The sequence below is a fragment of the Schistocerca gregaria genome, chromosome 3 (genome assembly GCF_023897955.1).
Source record: "Schistocerca gregaria isolate iqSchGreg1 chromosome 3, iqSchGreg1.2, whole genome shotgun sequence".
Classification (NCBI taxonomy): domain Eukaryota; kingdom Metazoa; phylum Arthropoda; class Insecta; order Orthoptera; family Acrididae; genus Schistocerca; species Schistocerca gregaria.
This window is the reverse complement of record NC_064922.1, coordinates 535,334,944-535,354,261: the sequence shown is the minus strand read 5'-3', so window position 1 is coordinate 535,354,261 and position 19,318 is coordinate 535,334,944. Positions and strand designations below refer to the sequence as shown.

Sequence of the window (19,318 nt, the reverse complement as noted above, 5' to 3'; positions counted from 1 at the left end):
CCTTAATTCATTAGACAACAGATTAGAGGCTACTGACATATTATGTGACCTGTCAAAGTCTTTTGACTGTTTGAATCACAGCAATCTTTTAAGTAAATTCACTAGTTGTGTATCATAAAAGAGTCTTCGTTACTCCTCCCAGCGGTTAATCGAGATTTCTTAATCCAAACCCCTAGTAACGAGGCATTGGCTACCTCAAGAGAGTCATAGTTATTCCTAGCAATTGCTCACCAAGTCTCCCATTTTTTCTTACTGCGGCCAGATTACCAGAAGCGATATGTCATAAGTTGTGTATCATAAAAGAGTCATCGTTACTCCTCCCAAGGGGTTATTCGAGATTTCTTAATCCAAACCCCTAGTCTTTTGACTGTTTGAATCACAGCAATCTTTTAAGTAAATTAAAATATTATGGCATCACTGTTAGTGCTGCAAAGTGGCTTCAGTCATATCTTACTAATAGAAAACAAAGAGTGCCATTACGTAACACTGACTGGGAAGAAATTAAATGTGGTGTTCCCCAAGGTTCCATATTAGGTCCACTACTTTTTCTGGCGTTATTAATGACCTGTCATCTGTTACATTACCAGATGCCAAGTTTGTCTTATTTGCAGATGATACAAACATTGCAATAAATAGTAAATCAAATTTAAATTTAGAAAGGCAGCTAATCAAATTTTTACTGACATTAATAACTGTTTCATAGCCAATTCACTGTCGTTAAACTTTGAAAAGGCCCGCCATATGCAGTTCAGGACTTCCAAGAGATTTCCTTCTAGTTGTGTATAAAAAATGATGACATGGAAATAGGAGAAGTTGAGAGCGTAAAATTCTTGGGATTACAACTTGATAATAAATTCAGTTGGGATCGACATACTGCTGAACTGCAATACTCTGTCATACATTTGTAAAAATCAGGTCATTACTTCTAGATGCTGTACTAAGCAGGATATTTGAAAATATCACCTGAATTTACTGACGCTGCTGTTGCTCGAGTGAGGTCCAAGTTAAGAATGCCAGTATTAGGGTGTTGAGGACACTAAGGAGGGCTGGGTAGCAGTGGTGGGTTGATGGGCAATAGCAGCACAGTAGTGGTGGGGGAGGAGATATGCTTTTTTTGGGTTATAAGTTACTATAATTAAAATACTGGTACCGTCATGTTTAGTAAAAGCATGTGGACATCTGGGTAAAAATGAATGCAAGTCCATAACTAGTCACCACCTTTCCCATAAATTACAGTAATTAGCTTGACAGCTATTGACCATCAATTACCAATGTCATGCCTGTTATTGTCTATTAATTATGTCATAAATAAACAAAACATGTGCCCAAGTAAACAGTTTGTTTACATACAGATCATTCAATTAGATGAGGGCAACTGGGTAGTTTACTTACCAAAGAGAATAATGGACCCCTTTGTTTCACTAATGGTATGATACATCTACTGAAGTACTTTGTGGTATGACATAGGGCTTAGGGTCTTCCTGTTGCCATCTTGCTGAAATCAGATAATCGAGCACAGCATCCCCAACACTGCACGAAAATCTGACAAATACCACACAAGGTACTACGAGGCACAAGTAGGAACTTAATCTCCTAATGTTACATAATAAATCATTGATCATCAAAATCGAAAGTTTGTTTAATTGTTACTCATATTATGTCAAACTTACAATATATAAAATTGACTCATTCACATTTAGTAGTGAGAGTACAAAATATTTGAATGAAAGAAGACAATCAGTGCAGTCTTCTGAAAACCAAAATTTTGAAATTTCTGTATCTTCACCCATACCGCCACTATGGCGGAGTAAATTCATCAATTAACAATACACTTGGATATAGAGAAAGTTTATTTTAAATTTAATTTTCTTTTTTTCCCTTGCAAAGCCACAAAATTCACATAGCTTTCAATAAATAATTTCGCAAACTGACTCAGTCTTATTAATGGAATAATACCTATACATAGAAATTGTCTGTTATAATGCATTGCATACGTACATTTTTATTCATTGCCTGTAGCTCCAGTTTTGTCATAACATTTTACAGAATATATTACTCCTTCTTTGAGGTACTTATTTGATCTGCTTTATATAGGTTTTTTACTTTTCACGATTATGTAGTCGATTAAGATATTGTGCATATCCACACGAGATCTGGGTATCATTATTGTAAACAGTATGCAGTAGTCACCTGCATGTTGTTACCTCTCAGGTTATTCTGTGAAAACAGGCTTTATATTGCATATAAAAGAACGTTTCGCAAATCTGAATTACTGAATATGAATTTTACATGGAAGTAACTTGTAGGTCACTACTGTTTGGGCTCTCCTGTAAAAACAGCTTTGAGAGTGCACCTAGAGATGATTTCACAAGGTGAAAGTACTAACTATGGTCAGAAGGAAGACAGACTGGCCTCCCAGGGTCGGAAGGAAGAAAGAAAAGGGAAGATGAGGAGTGTTAGAACCAAAGAAATATAGGAAATAAACCACAAACATGGATATCATTCCCACCTCTCGCCCCTCACAAGAGTCACCTGGGCTTTTTCCAGTCACCTAGGATTGTGCTGGGCAAGAGATTTCTGATAAATGCAAGCTAAGTAAGGGGCTAAGCCCCCTCAAGAAACAGCATGAACTGTTATGAGATGGAGTGGGTCAAAAAGTCTAATCCTTGAAGACAATGATGATGATGATGATTGTCTATAATTGTACTGCTGTTTCTCTGAACTCTTGCTAAAAAGTGTACATACTATACCAGGCTGTAAGATTCATGTTATTCCATTAACATTTCATCTGTCAGAAACTTTATATTGAAATCTCTACACATAATTAACTGCATCTCTTTTTTATGGACTGAACTTAACACAGAGTCAAGCCTGGAGAGGAAAGCTCTGTTGTCTTATCTGAATGCTCAGGTTTTTTTTTTTTCCTTGAAAATTCAGGACTGAACTTAATACAGAGTGAAGCCTGGAGAGGAAAACTCTGTTGTCTTACCTGAATGCTCAGGTTTGTTTTTCTTGAAAATTCAAAGTCTCTCACACATATTTCGAATATTTAATCTTAATAGGTTTTCATGTGTCACTTCTTTTGAATGGAAAATTGCATTTAGCGCAAATAGCCACTGTTCCGGTCTGCAGCGAATTCTGAACACAGATGTGAAATAAAGTTTATCATTCCAAAGGAATCCTTAATATTTCTCCAATAATCAAATTGCTGTGAGATTCAATTAATATTTGAATCGATTTATATTAGCAGTGCAGTTATTTACCTCTAATATCCACAGTATTTTGGTGAAATTGAATTAATAATGAACAGTTTCTTCAATGGTGCCTATGTGATTGGGAGCATAGATATATGGATGAGTTTGATGGTTGATAAAAAAAAATCCGATTACAAGTTTATATCCGCCTTTGATACTGAGCCTTACCCAAACAACCTCACATGCAGTCTCAGTTTCTGTGTTTGTGGATTTGAGTTCCTCGGCTTCTGCTACAATGTATGAATAATACAATGATCCACGATCCTCTTTGTGAACATATATGGGATCGGTGGACAAGTCGCGCGATCTGACGATACTTTGTTGCAGTCACATTGTTTGATTGATAATATCTCTGGTGTAAGGAGAGTGTCTTATGTGTAACTACTTTGCATTCATTCAGGATAGTTTACGACTTGTGTACAGCTGAGTTTATAGGAAATTGTAACATGCTGGTTGTGGATACCGTCTTTTACAAGGTTTTGGCAGGGTTTCTTACGTGTTTTGACGCAAAACAACTGAGTTGTAAGTATGTAAATATCTTTATTAGTTTATAAGATAATCAGGCATTTTTATGATGTGCGGTGTGTTCTAAATGTTAAACGACAGCAGTCGTCATGTAATACACTGCTTAATGACGGCTTTCAACGTTAATTATCATCATCCTGGTCGCCATGTATCATTGTGTCGGTCAGCGAAAGACGTTTACTAGTAAATATAAACAATTTTCGAACCCCTGTCTTTTGTTTCTGTAGAGTGTACGGTTTGTCAACAGGAAGGTAGACAACATATTTCAGGTCGCGTGATGCAAATTGCCCATGGTGTAGGAAACCTAAAAATGTCACACACTGTGAAAAGTACTCTGCTATGTAGTTTACGGTGGTTTACTGAGTATAGTTGTAGAGTTAATAACGCAATATGTTACTTGACAACAAGCGTCTGACGGTTATCTATTTTTTATGCTCAACCAATATTCGCACACTTCTCGAGACGCCTCGCACAACTATATTTTTACACTGCATGTTTTAGTGGGGATTAATTACTGTCAGCAACGACGTACAGCGAAGTTCGATTATTTAAGAAGTGCCATCTATTTAGGGGAAAAAAGTGGACAAAGAATATAATCACATGTTATGCAATACATGTGACAGAGGAACAATTTGTATTTGTCCTGTATAACGAGTGGGTATAATGCCGAAAGTGATAAACTACACACACATACTCCCTCCCCCCTCCCCTCCCCACCCCTCCCCTCCACTCCACTCCCCTCTATGATATTAACTGTCGTCCCCCTCCCCCTTCAACACACCATCTCTCTTCCCTCCAATACAAAGTTTGTGATCCCTGGATGGCTCAGAAAGTGTCCTGCCAACCAATCCCTTCTTTTAGTAAGGTTGTACCTCAAATTATTCTTCTCCCCAATTCTCTTCAGTACCTCATCAATAGTCACATAATGTTTCCATCTAATCTTCAGCATTCTTACATATTCTATTCTCTTTTAGTCTCAACTGTTTGTCGTCTAAGTTTCATTTCCATGCATGGCTACACTCCATACAAATATTTTCAAAAAAGACTTCCTAATACCTAGATGAATATTCAGTGTTCACAAATTTTTTGTTTTCAGAAATGCTTGTTTTTGCCATTGTCAGTCTACCTTTTTTATCTTCTCTACTTCAGCCCTCATCAGTTGTTTTGATGCTCAGGTAACCACACGCATCTACTACTTAGTGTCTTATTTAATAATCTATCTATCTCAGTATCATCTGATTTAGTTCAACAACATGCCATAACCTTGTTTTGTTTTTGATGTTGTCATGTTATCTCCTCCTCTCAAGGCACTATCCATCCCGTTCTACTGCTCTTCCAAGTCCTTTGCTACTCCCCACAGAATTGCAAGATCATCGGTGAATGTCAGAGTTCTTTTTTTTTCCCCTGGACTTTAATTCCAGCTCAGCTTTTTCTGTGGCTTCCTTTACACTTGTTTAATGTGCAGATTGAATAACATCAGGAATAGGCTACAACCCTGTCTCCTCCACTACTGCTTCCCTTTTGTGCCCCTTGATTCTTATAATTGCCCCCTGGTTTTTGCACAAGTTATAAATAGCCTTTTGCTCCCCATACTTTACTCCTGCTATGCTCAGAATTTCAAAGGGATTATTCCAGTGAACATTGTCAAAAGCTTTGATTGATCTGTCTGATAAACCTTGCACACCATATGCAAGAATTTTGTCATGGCTGGCTCTCCCAAAGCTATCAGTAGTTCTGACAGAATGTTGTGTACTCCCGGGGCCGTGTTTCGACTTAGATCTTTCATTGCTCTATCAAATTTTCGTCACAGTATCATATCTCCAGAATCATCATTTACATCCTCTTCCAGTTCTGTAATGTTGCCTTCAAATTCATCTCCCTTGTATAGAACCTTTGTATACATAATCTCGTGCATACGGTATCTTCCCCCATAGTAAAATCTGCTTCTACGAGGCTGAGTCAAATGAAAACCTTAAATTCATAACAACAAATCAAAATTGCGTGCCATTATCCAGTAAGTTGGTAAGCGCGCTACAGTGTGCGGAATAACCTGTTGGTGCAGCATAGAGCAGATGCACACATACTGTCGCAGCATCAGTATAAAAATGGCCACCCCAATTGCAACTTGCACCAGGGAAGAACAGCGTTCTGTTATTCGGCTTTTGCATAGTGAAGGTGTGAAGCTTATTGGGTCATTCCATGTCAATTCAACCAATTTGAGAAAATGTTCCAGCTGATAGTCTCAGATTTGGCTGAAATTTAGCACGCAATTGCTACAAAGTGTGGAACACTCAAGTACAAAATTTAAGTTCCCCTGCCAATTAGTTCCAAAATTATGGCTCATGAAAGAAGGTGGTGTGACCCGGAAATTGCAACCTGCATCTGGCAATCACTTCAGGTCTAAATAACTTTGGAACTATTCCACACAGTCCAGTGAAATTTTTACAACCCAGTAACATCCACTTAGAGAACACACTCTATGAATCAAAACACCAACAACATATTTCTGAGGGAAAATTCCAAAATGCGATTAAAAAATGTAATATGTTGAAAGGTACTTATTGTAGGTGCCCTCTATGCCAAATATAATTCACTCAAAAAGGGTATAAATTTTTTTGTGGTAAGCTAAATGTGGCCCAAACACACGTGGAACTCATCTTGTCCATATCAGTCACACAAACAGAGGTACATACACACAAAAATACAAAAATTTGAAAAATTACCTGAAAAACATGGATTATCTAAGTGTGGTAGCACAAAAGGGACAAGTGATATTCAAGCCAAATTTCAAACGCTGCATAAGTAGACCATAATATAATATGTGGCAAAATTTCAACTTGTTGTTGCAAGGCATTTGTGTACAGTAAAAGTTGACAGAGATGTTTCTTTTAACACGATTTAGCAAGTAATAATGGTGATGCAGATAGCTTGTTTCAGATAAAGCTGCAGCAATTGTTGCGAACCATTAGGCAACAGAAAGTTAAACAATGGTGGTTTTCAGGGACAGAATGAGTCAGTTAGGCAGGAACAACAAAGGGAACAAGCAACAATTACAGGTTACTCATGTTTTTAAGATTCTAGTTCAGAATGGTCAGTACTGATGTGGAAAGGCAGAAGAGTGTATTAGTGGTACTTTTGTTCAAACAAGTTGCAGTATTGGTAGAGCACAAGCATCTGAATGTCATAAAACAATATATGGAACAAAATGTGGCATTCGATTTGTTCTGTATGATCTGGATGAATCGGACCAAGATTTGTTGATATGGAGATCCGGGGTACACCCTGTGGGCACAAGAAGTACAGTTCCAGGTAACATTAGTGTTTGTTATAATTATATGAAAGTGTTTCTGGATAAGTATTCTTTCCTACAAAGAAGTTGTTTTGATCCATTTTGGATGCATAAGAAGACAGTGAAGTGTAGCCTCAGAGAAACTGATATAAAATCAGTATTGAAAGTGAATCAGTGCATGGGACTTAACATGAAACCAGGACAAAATTTATATTCCAGGTGTGTTACACTGCTAAAAAATGAATAATAATCTGATAATTTACATGGCAGTGATGAAGAGTATCAGCCACCTACAACCACAACGGATGAGCAATTAAATACTTCAGTGACAGCTCTTGGTTTGTCTCCCATGCAGACACACAAAGTTGGGAAAAGACACAGGCCCAGCTATGGTAGAAGAAAACTACAAGAAGCTTAAATGGAATTAAAACACAAAATAGCTGACACAATAATGGTGGAAGAGGAAGAACTATCTGCTCCAAAGGAACAGAAATCACGCCAGAAATGCTCTGATTTGGACAAAATTGTACATGACTTGTAAGAAAAATGTGCCATATCCACACGCCAGAAAAAAGTAGCAATTCTTACCCTTGCACCTTCCAACTGGTCTATTGACTACACTGCAAAGGAATTCAATGTTTCTACATATATGGTAAAGTAAGCTAGGAAAATAAAAGCAACCCAAGGAGTACTTCCACAACTTCAGCAGGCTCAGGGTAAGCAATTGAGGTCAAAAATAAAGGTGCTAGTGTCGGAGTTTTATGAGAATAATGACTACAGCTGAATAATGCCTGGAAAAAGACTATGTAATGGTGAAAATGGGAAATGTGCATCTAGAGATGCAAAAAAAGACTGTTGCTATGCAATATATCAGAACTATATGTAGAATTCAAGGAAAAGGGCCACACACAATGTTTGTGTATGTGAGACCTATCAAAATGCTTAGCTGATGTTTGATGCTATAAAGGATTCTGGTCTGGATTACAAAGGTGCAGTGAAGCTGCTGGTGTGTGACATCAGTTACTACCAGTGCATGATACACAGGTGTGAAAAGTGTCCTGGTAAAGCAAATCTTGCAGAACACATGAATAACAAACTGTATGGTGAACTCCTTATGGATGATGATGAACTTGTTTTTTATAAACAATGGACACACATGGATCACACAAATCTTGAAACAAAGCAAAGTACAGTGGGAGATTTTGTTGAAATGTGTTTTCAAAAAATGGACAAACTGACCACACACAGCTACACAACAACAGCACAATTGGCTTATCTCCCGTTTTGTAAGGATAATTTGAAACAAGATTAAACTATAGTAATACTAGACTTTTCTGAAAATTATGCATGTATAGTTCAAGATGTCATCCAAGGATATCATTGGTACAACAGTCAAGTAACTCTTCAGCCATTTGCGATTTATTATAGGGGTGAATCAGGCAGTGTGTCCTGTCATGAACCTGTGCGTTTTTAGTGACTGTTTAATTCATGATGCCATTGCAGTTCATGCCCACATTCGCACTCATGGCATATGTGAAAAACAAGCTGCCTCACATACATTTTGCGTAATACTTCAGTGATGGGGCAGCTAATCAGTACAAAAACAGTAAAAATCTCAAAAATTTATGCATGCATAACCATGATTTTCAGATTCACACAAAATGGAATTTTTTCACAATAAGTCATGGTAAAGATGTATGTGATGATGTTGGTGCAACCGCAAAGTGCATGGCATCACGAGCTAGTCTGCAGCACACTACAGGAGGTCACATTCTAACACCTCTTCAGTTATTTACCTGGGTACAGAAAAATATCTCTGGCATACAATCATTCTATGTTTTGAAAGATGAGGTGAAATCAGTCGAAGAGTTGCTAAAAGGCAGACTAGAACACGTTAAAACTGTTTGTCACAAGGAGCCATCATCACTTCTCTCCAGCAGACTCTAATAATGTGCAGATGAGCAGACTGTCCGGTTATAAATATAGGTTCATACACATGTCTTCAGTGTGTGTCTGACTCAGGCTTCAGAAGCAAAAGCAGCAACAAACAATGAGGTTGTTATGTTATTACTGTTTATGATGACAAATGGTACTTAGGATGTGTTGCAGAGTGCTGTAAAGCAGAAGGTGATGTATTTGTGAACTTCATGGCACCAGCAGAACTAGAAAGATCATTTCATTGGCCACGTTTGGCAGACAGGTGTTGGATTCCTCTTGAACATATTCTTATGACAGTTCCAGTTCCTACCACAGTGTCAGGAAGACAGTACAATTTGCCACTCAATGTACAGAGTACTGTAGCTAAAGTGTGGGAGAACTTCTGTTCGAAGCACAATCAACTGGTTTTTAGCAGTTAAGGTGCAGTAAACATTAATGATAGGTTGTGTTAATGTGTCTATATGTTGTTGCTTAGTGACTAAACAGTTGTGGGAGAGGATAAGAAGAGGCAGAACAATTTACGATATGTTTTTACAAAATTGTGTTGTGGAACAATGGCCACATCACCAAATACATCTGTCAACTTCCATTGTACACAAATGTCTTGCAATAACATGCTGAAATTTTGAGATATGTCATTATGGTCTACTTATGCAGTGTGTGAAATTTGGCTTGAATACCACTCGTCCCTTTTGTGCTACCACACTTCGAAAATCCATGTTTTTCAGGTAATTTTTCAAATTTTTGTATTTTCGTGTGCATGTAACTCAGTTATTGTGACTGGTATGGGCATGATGTTCTGTGTGTGTTTAGTCCACATTAAGCTTGCCACAAAAAGATTTATACCCCTTTTTGAGTGAATTGTTTGGCATCAAGGGCACCTACAATATGTACCTTTTAACATATTACTTTTTTTTAATCCTATTTTGGAATTTTTTATTTCCCTCAGAAATATGTTGTTGGTGCATTAATTCATGGAGTGTGTTCTCTAAATGGATGTTGCTGGCTTGTAAAAATTTCACTGGACTGTGTGGAATAGTTCTAAAAAATAATTAAGACCTGAAGTCAGGTCTGAAGATAGATTGCCAGATGCGGGTTGCAATTTCCGGGTTACGCCACCTTCTTTCACAAGTCATAATTCTGGAACTAATTGGCAGGGGAAACTAATACTGTGTACACAAGTGTTCCACACATGGTAGAATTAGTGTACTGAATTTCAGTCAAATCTGAGACTATGAGCTGGAGCCCCTGGTTGAACTGATATGGAATGACCCTATTGAAATTCATCGACAAATGAAGGTTCAGTACGGTGATGCATGTTTGTCACAGCAGCAAGTTTACGAATGGAATAGGAAGTTCACAAATGGTGTGACTTCAGTGGAAGATGCTCCTTGTCCAGGTCAGGCAGAACGAGTTGTGACTCCACAGAACATAGCAGCAGTTGAAGCCATAATGAAGGAAAACTGCGAGTGACACTGAATGACATTGCAGCATGTTTACAGATTAGTCATGAGTCAGCACACCACACTGTGCATGATGTGCTCTAGTTTCACAAAGTGTCTGCAAGATGGGTGCCACGGCAGCTGACTCCTGAAATGAGAGAACGACTTGTTGATGCTTGTGAAGAACTTCTTCGGCACTTTGAACGAGAAGGTGATGGCTTCCTTGCAAGAATTGTTACTGGGGACGAAACCTGGGTTCACTTCCACCAACTGGAAACAGAGAGCGAGCAAGGAATGGCGCCATTCCTCATCACCAAAACCAAATAAGTTTCAAACAGAACCATCAGCAGGAAAGGTTATGCTGACTCTCATTTGGGATGAAAAAGGCATCATTTTGGAGCATTACATGCCCAGAGGGACCACTGTCACCAGTGCATCATACACAGATCTCCTAAAAAATCATCTGCGACCTGCAATCAAATCTACATGTATTGCTGTCAGCAGGTGTCCTTTGGGAACAAGACAGTGCAAGGCCCCACACTGCCCGTACAACAGTTGCAACAATCACAGACCTGCATTTTGAGTGTCTTCCTCATCCACCATACTAGACCTTGCCCCCAAGCGATTTCCATATGTTTGGACCACTCAAAGACACAATTGGAGGAAAGAAGTTCTGTTCCGATGAAGAGGTACGCCACACGGTGCACGAATGGTTGCGCGGACTACCAAAAGAATGTTTTCCAAATGAATTTATGCACTTTGTAAGCACTGGAGGATTTGCATTGAGTGTAGTGGAGATTATGCTGAAAAGTGATACAGCTTTGTACCACTTCTGCACAATAAATAATGTTTAAAAAAATTTAAGGTTTTCATTTGACTCACCCTCGTAAAACTTTCATTTTTCCTCTAGCCATTCTAGCTCTTTGTATTCCCTTCTGTCTGCTTTTTTAGGTGCATTTTATATTTTCTTTCATCAGTTAAGCTCAATATTTCTTGTGTTGTCGGAGGATTTGTACTGGGTCTTGCCTTTTTATCTAATTTGATTCTTTTCTTCCTTCACTGTGTCATCTTTGAAAACTACATGGTTATCATCTACTGTATTCCTTTCCCCTCTTCTAGTCAGTCATTGCCTAATGCACCCTTTGAAATTCTTAACAACCTCTTGGTTTTTCCACATATTTAGACCCCATTTCTTTCTACGTGTTTGCAGTTTCTTTAGTCTTAATCTGCAGTGCATAACCAAGAAATTCTGGTCTGTTCACATCTGCCCATGGAAATATCTTAAGATTTAAAACCTGGTTCTGAAGTCTGTCTTACCATTATATAATCAATCTTTGCAAAATTCTATGAGGTGGCTTCCTGTTTCGTTCCTTTCCCCCAGTCCATATTCAGTACTACTATTCGTTCTCATCCTTTGCTACTATCAAATTTCAATCCCAACTCACAATTAAATTTTTATCGCCCTTAACTATCTGAATAATGCCTGCTATTCCATTAAAAATTTCTCTAATCTGTTCATCTGTGTAGCTAGTTGGCAGATAAATTTGTACTGCTGTGGTGGAAGTGGGCTTCATGTCTGTCTTCAATAACACATTCAGTATGCCGTTCATGGAAGCTTACCTGCTTTCCTATTTTCTTATACATTATTAAATTTACTCTTACATTACCCTTATTTGATTTTGTATTTATAACCTTGTATTCACCTGACCAGAAAGCCTGTTCCTGCTGCCACGGAACTTCAGTAATTCCTGCTATATCTACCTTCAACCTAGCCATTTCCATCTTCAAATTTCCGAAACTACCTAATCAATTAAGATATCTAACATTCCACACACCGATCGATAGAACATTAGTTTAGTTTCTTCTGATGCCAACATCCTCCTGACTGGACCCTGCCCGGAGATCCGAATGAGGGACTATTTTACCACAAGAATATTTTACCCAAGAGGATTCTATCATTTAACTGTGCAGTAGAGCTGCATGCTCTTCGGGAAAATTACGTCTTTAGTTTTCCCTTGTTTAAGCAGTCTGGACTACCAGCACAGCAAAGCCGTTGTGGTTAATGTTACAGATCTGTCAATGATCCAGACTGTTGCCCATGCAGCCACTGAAAAGACTGCTGCCTCTGTTCAGGAGCCACATGTTTGTCTGGTCTCTCAACAGATACTCTTCTGTTGTGGTTACAACTATGATATGGCTAACTGAATCACTGAGGCACACAAGCCACCTCACCGATGGTAAGCTCTGTGGTACATGGGGGGAGTAGATGTGAATGCATCAGAATTGTACAGTCTGTAGTTGTTAGTGTAGTGGTGTAACTCGTAGAGGTGCAAACTGAGAATATGAAAGTTCAAATCAGATGGCTCCAAGCACTATGGGACTTAACATCTGAGGTCATCAGTCCCCTAGACTTTAGAACTACTTAAACCTAACAAACCTAAGGACATCACACACATCCATACCCAAAGCAGAATTCGGACCTGTGACCTTAGCAGCAGCGTGGTTCCAGACTGAGGCGCCTAGAACCGCTCGGCCACATTGGCCGGCTATGAAAGTTCCCAAAGCCTTTGTATGTTATTTCCCACAGGGGAAAACCATGTGTTTAATACTGTCTGTTGCTCCATGGGTTTACTGATCGAGCAACTCGTCCATTCTGAGAATATCTGCTTACCGAACACAGCTCAGATAACTCACTTTTCCACAGTTACAGGGTCTTTTTCGGCCATTGACCTTTTTTTTCCCTTCCCCAGCTATTGCACACCCAGTTCAGTGGGAAGTGGTTTCAGATTTACATTCTACTGACAACTTCCCAGTGTGGATCCATCTGCCCACTAGGACAGTGACTAACAGGAGACCATGCATGTGGATGATACAAAGGGCAAATTGGTTACAGTACAGGTGATAGACTATTTTTGAACAAAAGGATTGTGCACAGGAGGCGGCGGCCCATATCACTCATGAGAGCCAAAGGGCTGCCGCAGAGTCTATCCCCAGTCTAGTAACTACAGCCAGCCTTTACCTTGGTGGAATGATGACTGTAGATAGGCAATCAGGGCCAGGCAGACAGCTCTGCGGAGCTCACTGTCCAACTAAAGACAATCTTCCTGCCTTCAGGTCTGAGAGAGGACATGCAAGGCAAGTGACCAAAGAATGGAAGAGGGCTTCCTGAAGGGAATTCACGACTTCCATTAATCGGTCCATTTACACTGTACTTGTTTGGGAATCAATAAGACTGATTTCAGGCAAGAGTAGGACATGTTCCCTTACAGCCTTGTCAAATAATGGGGTCACATCTTAGCAGAATACTTCTTTATTGTTACTACATCATCCAGACAAGCTCCCACATTCAGGTATTCTGCAGGACTGCAGAGAAGAGGTAGCTCATTTCTTCTCGCATTATGAGGACATTTACAACCTTCCATTCTCCATGTGGGAACTGGAATCAGCTCTGTCTGCAGCCCGAGACACTGTTCCAGGACCTGATGAGATCTGTTATGCCATGCTTCGCCATCTGTGTCCTGAAGCGAAAGGACAGTTCCTCTCTTGTTTCAATCAGATCTGGTTTGAAGTACAGTATCCCACGACTTGAAAGGAGGCAATATTAATTCCATTCGGGAAACCCCGCAAGGACCGTAGCGCCCCTAACAGTTTTTGGAGTGCCGCCCTTACCATTTGTATGAGTAAGACTCTTGAACGCATGGTCAACCACCGTCTCGTCTGGCTGCTAGAGTCCGGAGGTCATCTGAGCTGCTCCCAATGCCGTTTCTTGACCTCGAAAAAGCATATGACACTATTTGGGGGTACAACATCCTTCGCCAACTTCATGAATGGGGACAAGGTGGACGTCTGCTGCTTCTGAACCAATCATTTCTCGAGGACCGGCATTTTCATTATCATATTGGCAATGCCATGTCTGATTGCTATGTTCAGGAGAATGGTGTGCCCCAGGGCAGTGTCCTCAGTGTTACATTGTTTGCCATTGCTATCAGTGGCATTCCCCCCCCCAGTCAGGGGCCCTGTGAAATTCTCTGTTTGTGGATGACTTTGCAATCTTCTACTCTCCTCTGATCTTACAATGACGACGAGGAAGCTACAGATGACCATTAAGAGGCTGGAAACCTGGGCCCGGACAACTAGTTTTTGATTTTCACCAGAGAAGACTACAGGTGTCAGTTTTAATTGTGCTTGTTGGGGTTTTAACCAGCCAGTGCTCACAATGGGGGACAATATTTTACCTTTTCAAGACACTGTGCACTTTTTGGGTTTATTGTTTGTTTCAAAATTAACATGGCTCACACACCTGAAAGACCTACGAACAAAGGGTTTCCAGTCATTGAATATTTTGAAATGCCTTGGGGGAAAACCATGGGAAGCAGACAGGTCCTGCCTCCTGCAGTTTTATAGGGGATTTGTTCAATCTCGCTTAAATTATGGCAGCTTGGTCTACGGATCGGCTCATCCTTCCTACCTCCTGATGTTAGATGCTGTCCACCATGAGGGCATTCGTATATCGACTGGAGCCTTTCTGACCAGTCCAGTTTAGAGTCTATGTACCGAGGCTGGGGATCAACCACTCTGGATTTGACGTGTATCCTTTTTTCTCGATAGGCACTGAAAATCTCAGCGTCACCTCAGTCATTGGCATTTAGTTCAGTGGTTCAACCCACCTTTGAATGACTGTTCAGGAATCAGCCTTAAGCAACCAAGCCGTTTGGTATACATGCTACAGACTTTCTCAAGGATCTGGATCTCTCAAACATGAAAATACACACCCAGGGATGGAACACACTGCCACCTTGGCATCTTCAGAGGCCCAAAATGCTTTTAAGTTTGACACAATACAAGGAAACCTGTACTCCAGAATTTGTTTTTACAACTATGTTTTCGTCTATTTTAAGTATGTACCATAGTTTTTTATCGTTATTTATACAGATGGATCCCAGCAGGAGAATGCTCTCGGTTGTTCTACTGTTTTTCCTGATAGCGTTTGTAAAGTGCATCTTCCAGAACAATTCATGGATTATGATGTGGAGTTCTATTATATTCTGATGGCACTGGAGAGGGTTCACAGACATCACTGTATGGATTTTCTTGCCTGTTCCGACACTCTTAGTTCACTGCAAGCACTTCACCAAATGTACCCGGTAGATCCACTGATTCAGCTCATCCATGATCCCTTACAGTTTCTCCAACACCATGTCAAGGATGTGATCTTTTGCTGGGTTCCTGTTACAAGAGTGGTGAAATTTTTTGAACTGTTCAGCCTCATCCCTAAATTTGTGAGGAAGAGTGGCAGACTTTAATACGTTCTAAACTGCTCCTCATGTGGGGACGGCCTTTGTCCCCACCCTTGAGATCTGCATGCTGACTTTTTGTCAGGGTGCTGATGAACATGATGTCAAGTGCCTCCTCAACCCAAATCATCATCATCCATCATCATCATCATCATCGATACTGTCTGTCCACTTTGACCCATGATTTCATTAGAAAAGTGGAAAAAAGTGATTCTTATAAATCCAATATTGTAACATGGTGTCACTCATTCAGCTGTAATAAACACTCGCCACTTTTTTTATAACTATACATTAAGAATAATAATAACTAACTAATTGCACACTCTTGGGAACTTAGAGTTTTTAATGAGGGACAAATTGGGCAGACAGCTCTGCACTTCTCTTCCACAATAACCAAAAATGTCTTGAAATTAAACAATAAATTAGTGGTCTCCCATGTCGTCAAACCTCCAAAAATATCACTAATAGATATCATCTTCAGGTTACAAACCAGACTAAAAAAAGATAACACAAACCACAAAAAAATTTCACAAAGAACCACACACCCTTAAGAGCAAGAACATAAGTCTGATATCATTAATTTCGACTGACATTCAAGGTTCATTGCAGAAGTCATGACCATTATTTTTTGTCTTGAAAATGGTAACAAATTAAAAAATTCTGAAATGTGCAAATGGAAGGTTAGCTCATTTGTAAACATTACATGTACCGCCACAAAGACATAGCATGAGAAAAAATATAAAACAAATTTTGTTGCTTCAAACATATTTTACTGTAATTGCAACCATACACAGTAGTACAGTACAGGAACATGGTTGTCTGTCATCTTAGAGAGGCTCTCAAAATAGTCTCCCAACAAATCCCTCACACACTGACATTGCTGTGGAAGATATGAAATTTTTGTACCCTCGCCATGAGTGGAATTTTGGATCTCACGTGTCACTGCTGTGGTAATGTCTTCACGTGTTGGAAAGTGTGTTCCATGCAATGGCTGCTTAAGTTTGGTATATGGTCATAATTGTTAGGTGATAAAATCTGGAAAATATGGTGAATGCTCTAGTACTTCCATATCCATTGTGCGAACTGATTCTGCACACATGCTGCAGTGTGAGCTTTCGCTTTCACTTTATCCTGAAGAATTAATTTCATGTAGATGTTTAGAATGTTTCTCCCAAATGGCCCCTAATAGGTGTCATCGTAGAAAAGTACGACATTAGTACATCGCATTAACAGTTTGTCCATGTGGTATGAAATGGCACAAAATCACTTCTCTAATGTCGTAGGCTATGACGACCATAACTTGACATGAGACGGAGTGCAATGAAATTTCTTCCTGCATGGTGAAACTGGGTGGTGCTTTTTGTTCTGGCTCATATGCCCTGGTGTAAAATTCATCTGTGGTGACAATTCTCACTGGCATATTGTCTTCCTCCTCCTCGTAACACACTAGGTGCACATAACAAGTTTCGTAATGTGTCCACTTTACCACTTCACATAGTGCATGAAGTGCCCACTGTGCAGCAACTTTACATATGTGTAGCTCATCACATAAAATCCTGTAGGTTGTTGTCTTCTCAATACAAGTATGACACTGTAATTCCTATAATATCCATCATCTGTTATTCTCCAAGCATTGGATGATCTGGTCACAAGCACAAGTGGTGTAAAATGCCTGTGCATTTATAAGTAGGGGCATTTTTGCATTTTAAACATAGAGACGTGGTACATGTAAAAAAAAGTTTAAGCTAATATTTTGTATTGGAAAAGGTGTTTTGCAATACTGATTCCTTAGTGGTTGTGTAACCAAGTTGAAAAAGCTGCTTGAGAATTAGGGGAAAGTTATTAGGAAAAATAAATTGGACTGTAAACCTAACTTTTTATGTCTTTAATGAGGTCAGTTGTTGGAGTAGTGCATAATAAAATAAAGAAAACAGAACTCAGATTTAAAAGTAATTTTTGAAATAAAGTATAGTTTATATTAAGAATCTAGCCTGTTGGTAGTATTTTCACTTGTACTATATTACTGCAAGAAGTTCCAACTCTGCTTCGGATTCTCCTAAATCTGATTCCTGACTGATCAATAGATTCCTTTCCATTTCGTCTTTGCTTAGACAGTTCAGAATGGCTTTTTTTCCCATGAAATGAACAGGCTGATGTCATGTTCCTGCCCCAGCCATCAATTTCCAGTTGTAGGAGAGGTAGATTGGTTTTAGTTTTGCAGCCCTCTCTGATATAGTCTACTTCCCTCTCCCCCTCCTCCTCTTTGGATCCACCCAGAATTGCTGAAGGAACACACAGTAGCAGCAGCAGCAGCAGGTGTACCTGGTGTGCTCTGAATTTTTCTGCCAATTCGCAAGTCCCTCTTAAATCTTGCCGTCACAATAAAGGTTTTACATACTGATATTTATCTTCCTGAGAATGAGTATGTGCTTTTTCCCACTCAAATTGCCTGAGTCAAATTCCTTGTTTGTTCCTATAATCAGCCCATTTCTCTCTAACCTGAATAACATAGAGTCCAGTGTTCTTTGCTGTGCCACAAACAAAGCTTATTGCATCAAGCATCTCAATAGGCTTCAGGTTACTACCATGTACTGCTCTATCAATATGATTAGCTGCAAGGTGTGCATCGATTCTTTGTTATTAAATCCATGTTAGTGTTTTCATTTTGTCTTCACAGCAGTGCAGTCTTATGAAAGCAGATAAAGAAAGGAGCAGAACAGAAAACTATAATCTGTTCGAATGTTTTTACATCTGACAATCGAACATTTTTTTTTCTGACAACAGTTTTACAATTAAGAAAAAATTTATCATCAAGAAACACGTGCCATTTGTTGGTTCTTAGTAGTAAAGGCAATGAATGATATACATAGGTTTAAGTGAAAACATTTACTAACTTTTAATATCCAGAGTATCATCTCATTCCTTATTTTAATTGGTAAGTTATATGTAATGCAGATGAAGTCCCATACTCCTTGACAGAGCATAGGGGAATGATGCAGGAGACCCGCACCGCTGTACTAGGCAAAGTCCTAGTGGAGATGGTTTGCCATTGCCTTCCTCCAACCATAATGGGGATGAATGATGATGACAATGACAATGACAATGACGACACAACACCACTCAGTCATCTCAAGGCAGGTGAAAAATCCCTGACCCCCGCCAGGAATCGAACCCGTGACCCCATGCTCGAGAAGTGAGAACGCTACCGCAAGACCACGAGCTTCGGACTAAGTTATACATCTTAGAAGCTAAAATTTTAAAAAGTACTTTGTTTATAACTGCCCAAACTTCAGGTATTTAAAACAAGCTTTGGGCAAACCCACAGGCAAATGCACATTTATACATGCCGTGCCCACTGGGCATTTTCCTGGCCCACGTCAGTACTCTGTATCTAACCCAAGCATCTCACATGATCCAAAAGCTGAAAAAACAGACTTGAACCATATACTTGGCTACAAAAGTACAACAAAATTTAGACTAATAAAAAAAAATCCCCATTCAGTGTACAAACCATACACAAATAACTAATGCAATCAAACAAAATAACCACCTGATCTCCATTCTCTCCTCCCAACA

General features: G+C 39.4%; 1 protein-coding gene across 1 annotated transcript in view; it reads left to right on the top strand.

Annotated features, from left to right (window-relative positions):
• Positions 1-3,620: 3,620 nt before the first annotated feature.
• The window catches only part of LOC126356136 (uncharacterized), a 35,756-nt gene continuing 20,058 nt past the window's right edge, over positions 3,621-19,318 (top strand). Inside the window, exon 1 of the mRNA XM_050006845.1 lies at positions 3,621-3,776. The gene's annotated coding sequence lies outside the window, so the exon portion shown is untranslated. The remainder of the gene's footprint in view (positions 3,777-19,318) is intronic.